This window comes from Malania oleifera, chromosome 1 (assembly GCF_029873635.1).
Source record: "Malania oleifera isolate guangnan ecotype guangnan chromosome 1, ASM2987363v1, whole genome shotgun sequence".
NCBI lineage: Eukaryota > Viridiplantae > Streptophyta > Magnoliopsida > Santalales > Ximeniaceae > Malania > Malania oleifera.
Genome location: NC_080417.1, coordinates 143,466,189 through 143,478,690, shown reverse-complemented (window position 1 = coordinate 143,478,690; position 12,502 = coordinate 143,466,189). Strand labels below are relative to the sequence as shown.

General features: G+C 36.0%; 1 pseudogene; it reads right to left on the bottom strand.

The window, feature by feature from the left end:
* Positions 1-4,384: 4,384 nt before the first annotated feature.
* Positions 4,385-9,466, bottom strand: LOC131149471 ((-)-germacrene D synthase-like; annotated as a pseudogene).
* Positions 9,467-12,502: the final 3,036 nt, after the last annotated feature.

Below are 12,502 nucleotides of genomic sequence, written 5' to 3'. Positions count from 1 at the left end.
TTCGATGAACCTCACCACGTACTATTGTACGGTCTACCATCCCTGCTTCAAATTTAGGAACTCCTCAATCTTCCCTTCCCTGGATAAGGCTGGAAAATACCTGTCGAAGAATGTCTCCTTAAACCGCTCCCATGTCATCTCCACAGGTACTGTCCTCTGCTGCTTAAAAGTTTCACTGCCGATCACCATCTCTTGGCCTCCCCAGTCAGTCTGTAGGTAGCAAACAGCACCCTCTGCTCCTCAGAACACTGCAGTACTACAAATATTTTCTCTATCTCCTACACATCAATTTTCAATGACTGTAGGATATGTTCCCCCTGAGAAAGCTGGAGAATTCATCTTTATGAATTTCTTGATCAAGCTATTGTGGCATACTGATGGACCACCTTGTTCCCTCGAGCTTTTGGCAATTTCAGCCATGACTTGCTGTGCCACACTGCACAAAACTACATCCGAATCATCACCCAAAGCACCTGAGGGTCCAGCACCTTCATTCCCACTAGCGTGGGCACTACTGCCACCAAGGTCCATCTTGAAAAACATATAACTTAACTCAGAATCCCTTCACTATACATATCACCCAACTCATATAACATATATTCCTAATTAATTCATCTCCCCTGATCTTAATTTAAGGTTCAACCTTGCAACCTTGATACCTAACCCGACGATAGTTTACTATGACTTTCCTAAAATCGTCACCTTAGGAAAATCACACAAACCACCACGGAAGTCCTGCATCTAGACTACGAAACCAGACCTCAAATTCCCATATCCTATACTCTCGTATTATTACTGCAACACTCTAGAGTCTATAGAACCTAGTATCCTAGGCTCTGTTACCAAACTGTAACGTCCTACTTAGTTTATCATATAATAATATGAATTGAATAAATAAGTCAACCCAAACTCGTGGGTAACGAGGACACCTGCCATTCACAGCAGAACCTAGGCAGTAGTAAATGTAAATCATCATCATCATCATAACCACAAAAGATATAATACCAGAGTTAACTATAATCCCAAAATACCGTGTTTATATATATCTCCCAAAATACAAAAATATCTTTAGGATCCCACATCAGAATTTCATGATCCTAGTTCAAGACTTACCCTCCTGACGGGGTAGCACGACAGACTCAACAGCAACCACGACCCGCCGGTCTTTCCAGGTTTCCTAAAAATCATTTAACGTTCGGGGTAAGACACTTCTCAGTAAGATAAAATAAACAAAATACAGCTATGTGACAACATGAATATTTAATGATAATATATATATATATATATATAGTACAATTTTCATACCAAAAAACATTCATCATTTAATAACTGCAAAAACGTATACTTTCATATTTCTAATAAATCATACTAATCATAACTGTCTGGTATAGCTAATAATACTGAAAACATACCCAAGATGAATAGCTAGCTGATGTCATGTATTACCCCCCTTGACGGGTTATGCAACCCGAAGGCGGGACCCTACAATGGCTGGCCGACCACTGTCGAGTCAAAAATGTTTATAAGTACGATAGGCCCACCACACCCTAGTCCGGACTGCCAAGTGAACATCTACAACTCTACACTAAAAGCCACTTCAACTATCCATCTCCCACCCCCTCGTAGGGTGGTTAACACCAATCTAAACATAGATATCTGATCTATAAGTTATGGTACTGTGCTCCTAAACTGAACTAAACGAACATCCGGGTTCGAATAATATATAATACATGATAATATAGCGTTTAACATAGATGAATTGATAGCAATTTTTATAATTTCATAAATACGGCCTTGCGCCGACTATCAATCATGGCCTTGCGCCAAATATCTCATACATATCATTCGGAATAAATAAATAATTTATCATGTACTTTAAAATCATAATATATTGCATTCTTTCATAATCTCTAAAAAAATACTTCATTCATAACATTGTCATATCAGAATACTTTTCACATAAAGTAATATTCATGCCACACATTTGCTACATAAAACCATACAATATATTCTAAAATTAAAATTATTGCATCTCATACATATATATACATTTCAACATAATAGCAATATTTTCCTAAATGTGCATTCCTTCGTAATATACAAATATAATATATGTTTTCTTAAAAATTAATTTACTGATAAATAAAAATAATATGCATGGAAAATAACTACTTTAGTTTATTCTCTTACCTGGTACTGAAAAGAAAACCCCCCTAAAAACCTACTCGTTCTGCACCTGTAGGGTTCCTCGCGCAACACCCTGAAACCAACAATTTGTAAAACTAAACTTCAATATTTTCACGTAAGTATCATTTCCTATAACTGTGAAAAGATCAAATTTAGCATAAAAAATCTTACCTCAACCCAGGGATGAATTTCAACTCGCTTCCACCAACGATCTGCTCTGGTAGAGTTGGAGAGAACTTCCTCAGGAGCGTCGTGGTGGCCTCAAATCATCGATCTGGCGAATGACGGAACCGAAATCGAAGAGAGAGGAGAGAGAAATCGAAGGGAGGGAGGGAGGGAGAGAGGGAGAGAGAGAGAGAGAGAGAGAGAGAGAGAGAGAGAAAGAGTGTGTGTGTGCGATTTTTCTTAATTTTCTACGTTTAAATCAGTGTTCGTCGATGAAGTCTTCTGCCTCCATCTGTTTCTTTTTCCATTTCCCTCCCTCTTTATTATTTAATACCATTATTCTTTGAGTCATTACACTTACTTTATCCCCTTACCTAACTTATGGAAAAGCCTACAAATTACTCCAAAATTACACCCGTGTGGTCCCCAGTTCAACACCCTGAAATTGATATTTTCCTAACAAAACTTCAGTGTTATCTTCCGTAGCATATTCTTCTTAGTTCAGAAACACCGAAAACCTAATAAAACTAAAATTAACTAACTTACCCAAATTTTGGGATGGTTCCCAAGTTAGCCTAACCAATAAATCACCTTAACAGATTTGTAGAAAATCTTCCCAGGAATAACATGGTGGCATCGAATCGTCGAACCGGCGAAGAACAAGGTCGGATTTCTAGAGAGAAGAGTTTGCATGCAAAAATGGTCGCTAAAATCCGAATTTAAGCCATTTATTTCACTGCCTTTGTTGACGAGACACGTCATTTTGTCAACGAGGCCAAGAAGGGAGTTCATCGATGAACTCATAACCTTCATCGATGAATTTCAGACCCTCAAATAGCCCTTTCAGTAATTCCTCATCAATGAGACACATGTCCTCGTTGACGATCCCAAAAAGCCATTTCATCAATGAACACGACCCCCCTTTAAAATTTCCTTTTCTCCCACTTTTATTATTTAAATACTATAATTCTTCGGATCTCTACATTATCGGACTAATGACATGCCCCACAAACAAACACGTGTCTTTTTCAGTGTGTTTTGTCCTCACTCACACACTTCCTAAGAAAAATTCCCAAAAGGTTACCCATCCCAAGATTACTCCAAGTCAAGCACGCTTAACCGTGGAGTTTTTATAGGAAGGCTCCCAAAAAGAAAGATGCACCTTATTGATATGAGTAGTAACATCAAATATTTTTTAAGTCTTTCTTCCACGGGGTATCACAGGACGAGCTAACTCGTCCCTGACCTGAAACCTCATAGGAGTCGAGACCCTAACCCTAGCTTGAACTAGAATGAATCTGAAGCTATTGGGTGCACACACGAACACTCAGGAACCAACGAGCATATTGATCTTCATTTCAAACTAAACTTACACAGATCAGTGCACGATTCAATATGTCAATCCCAAGCATTGCAAGAACAGAAAATAAAAAATCAAAAATAAAGAATAAAGTAAAACAAAAATGCTTATCTTTCGAAGTTTCACCCACACGAAAGATATCATGTTGGAGAACCGCCGATTGATGTCTGCCATTTTCTTCGAGTATCCAGATTAAGCCTAGCGCACGAATGTAGGTGTCAGGGAGTAACCTTGCAATACGAAGCGGAGATCCAAGTTCTAGAAGAGTCTAGGAAAGAGATGGCGAGGGTTTTGAGTTTCATCTAGAGTTATAGGGGTGAGAAGTTCTCAATAGAGGATTAAGTTTGGGAGGGGGGGTTCTAGAAAGGGTGAAGACCTAAACTTTGTTTGGATCATTCAGAAATAGGGGAGAAAATAAAAAATAAAAACAAAAAAATAAAAAAAAAAGTGCAAAAACCTTGAACTTCAGAGGGGGAAGACAAAGAAAAAGAGAGGTAGAGAGTGAGAGGTAAGAAATAGAAAAGGGTTTCACTGGTAAGGCTAGTGAAACCCTAGGGTTTCATCTGCAAAGAGAGAGAAAGAGATAGAGAGGAATGAAAATGAGCGAGAAAGAAAAATTTTCAGCTTAAGTATGTCAAACTTTGGGGCCGTAGGATTTCTCCACATGGCATGCTATGATCCATCTAATTGAGCCATGCACAAGATCTCTCTATGACCATTCGATCTCAGGCTCCCATCAACTGCCAAGATGATCCTGGGATGGGTGACCCTCTTTGGTCTCTGCATGTATGCTTTCCATTTGACACATGGTACCCCCATCAACGGCTGCGATTTCAAGAACACATGAGCAATAATTGATACTAACTTACTATAATCACGCGTGCCTGTTTCGTCCACTATGCTGGGTGACGCATGACAAGTGTGTTGGTCTTGCCATCAATGCGGATAGGCGCTTCTTCTCTCAGCCATCCATTCTCTGCTACGTGTCAATGGCCCAGATCATCTAGGACATAAGTATTAAATGTTGCCAGCTACTTCTTGACACACGCACCTGTCTTCTCCATTCGCCAAAAGACACGTTTCCGCCCTGTTCCTGATTTATCAATGCTGGTGGTAGCCTTTAGTCTTCATCGTTGGATCGTTGCTTCCATCAATGGCTCAGATCATTACATTATAACGTGGATGCATCAACTCCCTTAGCCGTTGGGTCCGACACTTCATCAATGGCCAAGATTTTTTTTTTGTCAGTAGCAATGATGACCCTGGAGGCTCCATGCGCCATGTATCCCATATGCCCCCCACCATTAATGCGAATAAACGCACATGGTTTTTCTCGATTGGATTCCGTCCTAGGAAGCTCAAGATTAAGACACATGACCACCATACCCCCACATGCTTAAGGAAGTACGCGTGCTTCTCTTTTAGTCGTCAAATCTCAGTCTTCAAGAGACGATGTTATGCTACCATGTAGCCGATCCCTACTCCATATGCACATCCACTCGGAGGCTGACGCATGTCAGCAATGGTCCTGACCCGGACCTTAAACCAGTCTCCCACAGACCAGTCATAGCTTGATCGGTCCGCCCCCCTGAACCGGATTACTCTAGTTCTTCCTTCCTTTTTATTTTTAATATTTCAAAAATTCCTTTTAAATACATAAAATTCAATAAAAAATCATAAAAATATCGCAAAAATCACAAAAAAAATATAGAAAATTGAGGAAAATTCTATAAACGCTTTTTACTTGATTTTCATTATTTTTGCTTAATTAACTTTTTATTATTTCAAAATTTTTGGAAAAAAAATATAAGGAAGATTATTATAAAAAATTCAGATAAATCTTAGAAAAGTGCAAAAAATATTTTTGAGTTGAAAAACTCTTCTTCTTTTTTTTTTTATCCCTAAGTAAATTTCAAACATCCCGGAATACTACTTCTCTCTTAGAAAATTTCATAAAGATTTCGAAAAATCCTGGGAGTATATTTTGTACTCTATTTTCTCGATTTTCAAATCCCTATGATTTAAAAAGGAGACATGAGCTGTTCGAAGTGTGGTATGCCCCGGTTCTAAGGGAATACTTATATAGTATTTTATTTTGTGCATTTTCTTATATTTTTGAAAGGGAATAATTTTCAAAGGCTTATTAAATTTATTTTGGGATAATTTTTAATTAATTAGTTACCGTTCGTAAGAATGGGCGTGTAGGGGGTGCTGATACCTTACCCTCGTGTAACCGAACTCCCAAACCTGACTCTGGTAACGCTGACCGATTCTACCCTTAATTGGGTAGTAATCAAGTGTTCTAACCACACTTCAAATGGTTAGTGACGACTCCATCACAACATGTTTTACATGAAATTATTCTTTTCAAAATTCACCCTTTTTCTAGTTCACAGCCACACCTATGCGTGTTTGGCAGGTTCAGGACGTCACGACAATATATTTAATACAATTATAAACCTTGTACTTTCTTCCCTTTAGGTAATTGACAATGTTCAATATATTAAATAGATCTCTCTCTCTCTCCTCTCCTCCTCTCCCTCTCTTCTCTCCTCTCTCCTCACTCTCTCCTCCTCCTCACTCCTCTCCTCTTCTCCCATCCTCTCATCTGCGTCTCCGTCCTTCTCTCTCTCCCAAACTCCCGTCTCTCTCTCTCTCTCTAACATGTATCCATCCACGTATGCATGTATATACAAGAACATATAGAGATGCTTATAGGATATTAATTTGACATGTAATTTTATTTCATTAATTTAAGATGTTGAAATAACATTACAATCCATTTTTCCTTGCATCTAAAGAGCATAACAAACAAACAACAATAACTTCATAGAGAATTCAAAGCATTCAGTAATGAACAACATATACCCATTTTTATAATACAAGCACAGGATCAATTAGCAACGAAGCTATAAGATCTTTGAACATAGTTCTAGCATTAGTGTAGCTATCTTCATTCTTATATAAAACATCAATCACACGGGCAAGATTAATAATTTGTTTGAGGATAGGCATGGAGACAATAGTTGGAGGAAGACATTCTTCATTGATATCCTTCCATGCATTTGTTACTTGTTTGTGAAATTCATCTTGGGCATCCTTCTCAAAAACACCATATTCATTCATGTAACACTCAACAGCAGAGACAACATGTACTCTTTTTTGCTCAAACTACACAAATAATCATAAAAAAAAAAAAAAAAAAGTTAGAAAAATTAATTAGATAATAAAATTAATTTTATTTTAAAAAATCAATATAAAAATTAATGAATTTCCCTATAATTAATGCTACTAGTGAAACAAAAGCATATATATATCGAGCTAGCTAATGTATTATATCTTGTGGGATACCATGTCATCCATTAGTCTACATATTATTGATGAAGCGGTGACAATGTTAGGATTTGCTACTATCCATTCAAAGGAGTCTTTTGTTACAATATCTCCCATTCCAACCAATGATGTCATTGCTAACATTGGATAAGCAGAGGTGAGTAATGCAAGGCGCATGTATTCCTCCATCGTGGGCATGTGTTTCTCATGGAACCATTTGGCCTCAGCTAAATACACTCTTGCTTGACTTTTCATTTACGCACAAAGAGAAAAAAAAGAAGCAAATAAGTCAATCATTTGCTTCATAATTATGTTTTATGTATATCATTAACTGACAAATAAATATGAGACTTACTGCTTCTTTGACATAGTACATGCAATACAATCTTTCTTCCTTTATCATTTCTTCCTCAATTTCATTATAAACATCTAGTAGTGCTTCATAGTATACTTTCATGTACTCTAGTAATTGATCTAAGGCATTGATATCCCACCTAAAATCAAGGTAGATAGTCAAATGGTCAATTGAGATCTTATGGAAAAATAGAAAAGAATTGAAGGTTAAAGAATATGGATTCTATGATATGAATTCATAAGTGGAAGAAGCACATGTTCATACCTCTCAATTGCATTTGTAAGCAGCTCTAACTCTTCAAGTGTACCATACACATCATAGATGTCATCCATAAATGAAGTCATGGCAATTACTTTACCCTTCTAGCAAGGGAATATTGAGGCTCAAAGTATACTCCCAATATCCAAAAGTAGCATTCAACCACTCTATCTCTTCCAAAAGATAGCTTATTGGCAAAATCCAAGTCTTTCCACCACCTAAAATATATAAATTGAAAATAGCCCATGTTAACTAATATAATATTCTAGCTTAGAGACATTGCAATAATTGAAAAATACACACACACACACACACACACATGTGACAATATGATAACTGAAAAAAAAAATATTTACTTTGCAATATCACCAAGCTCTCTCTGGTGCACTTTTTGCAATAGATTGAAATCTAACTTTGCAAACATTAGTAGGTCTTTGTTATGTGACTTTTCTTTCTGGTAAATTGGCATGTAACGTCTTGTGGATGGGCTGTTTCAAAGCATGTTTTACCTGTTTTGCAAGTGGGGTGCTCAAGTGGGTTGCCAAGGACGCAAGGTAAGAGGTTGTGAAAGTAAGTGCTTCATCAAGGACATCTTCTCCTCGAATCCTAAGATGCGTGGCTTCATACAAACTTAAAATTCCCTGCACATTGCTAACAAGGGATTCCTTGAAACTGCCTTTGTTATCCTTAAACTTGTTGAATACTTCTGCTTCAACAACAATTTAAAATTTATGACATAAAGGTTTTGTTTAATATTTTAATGTGCGTACAATTAATTTAGAGAGCATTTGAAGTTACAAACAATTTTAAGGATTACCACATGAAACAAATAACCTTGTTGTCAAAGCAATCGAAATCGGAGAGCAACAGTCTCAAGATCATCATTATTATCTCCATCAATGCTTTCAAGGAATGTGTTATGAAATTTTTTTAGCGCTTGGTCAATCTCAATCTCAAAATGGTAAGACACTCCTAGACGTTGAATGACATCAATCAAGTATAGCATTTCAAAGTGTGTAGAAGTAGTAGTAACCGCTAGCAACCTCCTCACTTCTTCCTTAAGCTTTTGAAATAATTGTTGCTCTTTTGCATCGTCAATTTTCTGCACAAGCCCAATAGAATAAATTAAGAAACCAATGTGATTCATACAATTTCTTGGTAAATGCATTTCATGTAGTGTACCAACTAGACAAAAAAGTACATGACCAAAACACAACTAGTGGTGCATTTAGTTTTGCCTCAATCATTCCCCTATCAATTTAGAAATGCTAAAAAAAAATAGGTATCATTTAGGCTTGATTGGGTTGGTGGTTAGGGTGAAAAATATTGATCTCTCTTGAGATTTGGTAAAAAGACAGTAAACTATTTTAGAAAGATCTTCCCTTGTGACTTTAAAAATTATAGGGACCTCTCTTGAGATTTGCTAAAAGATACAAATTTTTTCTTATATTTTATAAAAAGATAATCATTTTAAAGGGAAAGTATCTCAAAAATTAAATTTAAAATATTAAAAAAGGGCAATGAAAATTTTGAAATATTAAAAGAAATTCTGTCTTTTTATCAAAACGTGCTTTTGCACAGAATTTGATGGCCGGAAAATAAATGCATTATGTATATACCGGGGAGCGATGATCAGAAGCATAGGCGAGGAAATGATGCCCCCAAACGCTAGGTTGGAAATCGGCAGAGCGACGGATGGACGTCGGGGACTCCACAGCACCATGTTGGGCTGAAGTAGCAAGAACCCCTACCCCCTCACCAGACATTATTATTGTTATCTCTTTTCTTTTCTTCTTTAGGACGATAGAAATGAGTAGTTGCTGATGACTAGCAATGCTGGCCGCTGCTCTGCCATATATATAGGAGCAAATGAAGAACTATTGAATAATATGACCACGTTTCAGGAAAGGCAGTCTTGGGCATATGAATAATATGACCACGTGTCAGGAAATCCCTGCGCATCTTCGGCCACAGAATTTTTAATGCCTTTTTTTTTTTTTTTTTGGCCCTCTCTCTTCCATTCACATAAATTGTACAAAAGATTAAATTTGACACCTGGCCTCACAACTCCCCATTGTAAGCTCCTCAGTCTGCCATTGTCTTGTTGTCTTTTTATTTTTTTATTTTGTTTTTGTCAATTGAGATTGAACTCCTCACTCCTCGATCTACTATTATCTAGTTTATTTTATCTTGTTATTTTATTTTATTTTTGTCAAAATAAACATTAGTACCTTGGAACTGGACTTAGTTACCATACAAATTTATGAACAATCTCATCTTTTTGAGACAAGGATACCGCATCTGTAAATTATTTAAGTAAATTAAGTTCATTTGTTAAAATATGAGCAAAGTTCATTTACCAAATAAGAGCAAAACACATCTATCAAAATATGAGTATAACTCATTGTGTGCAAACAAAGCGGGAAATTAGGACATAAGCCCCATCATTTATGATTTTTCAACTCACTCTTTTTATTAAATCTGACTGCACCAAGTGATTCAAGGTAGTTTGAAATGATAAGGAGCATCAAATCATTATTTTTAACTTTTGCATGAAAATTGAGGTGTAATGCTGGATTTTTTTGCAATTTTTTTTTTTTTTTTTACTTTTTTAGACACTCATGAATTTTTTTGGCCATTTTTTGTAAACCCTATTTTTTTATATTTAATTCAAAAAATTATAAATTTTTTCTAATATTAACTTTTAAGTAATAGATGAAATTATAGGTAGTACGAATTCCACAATCACACTAGGACATGATCTATAAGTAGTGATGTGATGCTCAACTTAATATGTTTCTTGACATATGTATAGTCATTTTCTTTCTTGTAAGTGAGGTCTACCACCCAAGCAAGTTTAATAACACATGTAAGAAGTGACAATGGCACTGCGGTTGGTCTAAGGAACTTCTCATTTATGCCCTTCTATGCATTCACCACTTGCTTTTGAAGCTTGGCACATGCCACTTGCATCGTCACTCACTATTGTTTCATGTAACACTCAACTACAAAGGCACAATGTCCTCTCTTTTGCTCAAACTACAAAAACATACAACACAATTGTAACGACCCAAAAATTATATCATTTTTTTTTTTACCTATTTACTCTGATACCACTGAATTATCTGCTATAACCTCCAAAGCTCCAAGTGAACACTAAGGAAACCTTGCTCATATTACACACCTAAGTAGTGGAAACATAAAAATATACATCCATATTTATAATACCAAAATCCAGTTTTCCTTAACACAAAAATTACATAAATACACATCATCCAAGTATCATATACCCAAAACTCTTGGCTATTACTCAAAAATACAACCTCCTATTAAAACTTACCCTACATATAGGGTGGTGAACTCGCCCTCTCTATCTGCAAGCCTAATCCGCTTGCCTAACTGGATCATTTGAAAAATATTCAATCACTGGAATGAGACAACGCTCAGTAAGAGGAAATATGTTATTACTAGTGTGTGACAACTGAGCTTACAAACATATTATATTAAAAAAAAATTGAAACTAAATTTAGCTGGAAAAACATCTCATATAGTTTAAAATACAACTGACATCTCTGAGTACTATTTATTCATAATTCTAGTACTATAGAATATCTCGGCTCTGACACAAACTTCGTGGCACAATAGCTAGTAAACTGCACTCCACCAATTCTCAACCCAGCCCTGACACAAACTCCGTGACACAGTAGCTGGAAAACTAATCTAAAATAGTAACGGTACCGTGCTTTGCTGATAACTGATCTAATTCATTAGGGCCTAATACTATATCTATGTATCATCTTCTGGTTTCATCATGATTTCAAAATAACCATAACACTATAGATTTGTTTTGAAATACTAAAATATCTGATTGAAATACCTATGATATCTGACTAAATAATCTGTAATATCTAACCGAATAATCTGTAATGTCTGAGTGTTATGATTTTGGAAATTATGGAATTCTGTAAATGCTGTAAAATATCTATTTATATATACACTGTGATCTATAATTTTGTAAAATCTGATAAAACCTATTTTTGTGCATAAATACTGATAACTCGTGGTATTCTGAAAACTGTATAAACTCTATATTGAACCAATACCTACTCAGTCCACACAACTAATAAAACACATGTTTTGAAATCCATGAAGCTATATAATTAATATTTTATACCTTGTTAAACAAATACCATATTTTACTAATAAAACTCCTGAATTTCCTAGCATAACATATTTCCCTTACCTATCTAGCTGGGAGGCTCGCCTCCAACTCTACCCTCACACCCTCGGCGTACCAATCTCAAAATTCTGCAATAATTTATACAAATTTCTCGGTGACTCACTGAATTTCTCCAAAAAATTATCCACTTATATTTCCTGAAATTGCCTATTCACAATTTCTTAAACTTTAATATACATGGGCTCTTGAAAAAATATCTGCTAGCAGGGTCCTAAAAAACATCCTAACCCTGAAAAAATAATACCCTAATTTTATTTCACAAAACATCAGTATATACCCTTACAACACAAAATCCAAGCTCGGATAAAACTAGTAATATTGGAAATACCTAAAAATTCACTTACCCTGATTTTGGGATGGTTCCTAAACTTCCCAAATCAAATTTCTACTCTGGTTAGGTTGTAGAGAATCTCCCCAAGATCATTGTGGCAGCTTCTAATCATCAAACTGGGGACAATCAGAGTAGAAAATCTAGAGATAAGGGGAGAGAAGCCAAGCCAAAGTGAGAAGGAACATGAAAAATTTAAGTTTCTCTGCTGAAATGTCATTTTCAGCTATTTATAGTCCTCTTGCCATGTGGCCTCATCGACGAACCACGTCACCT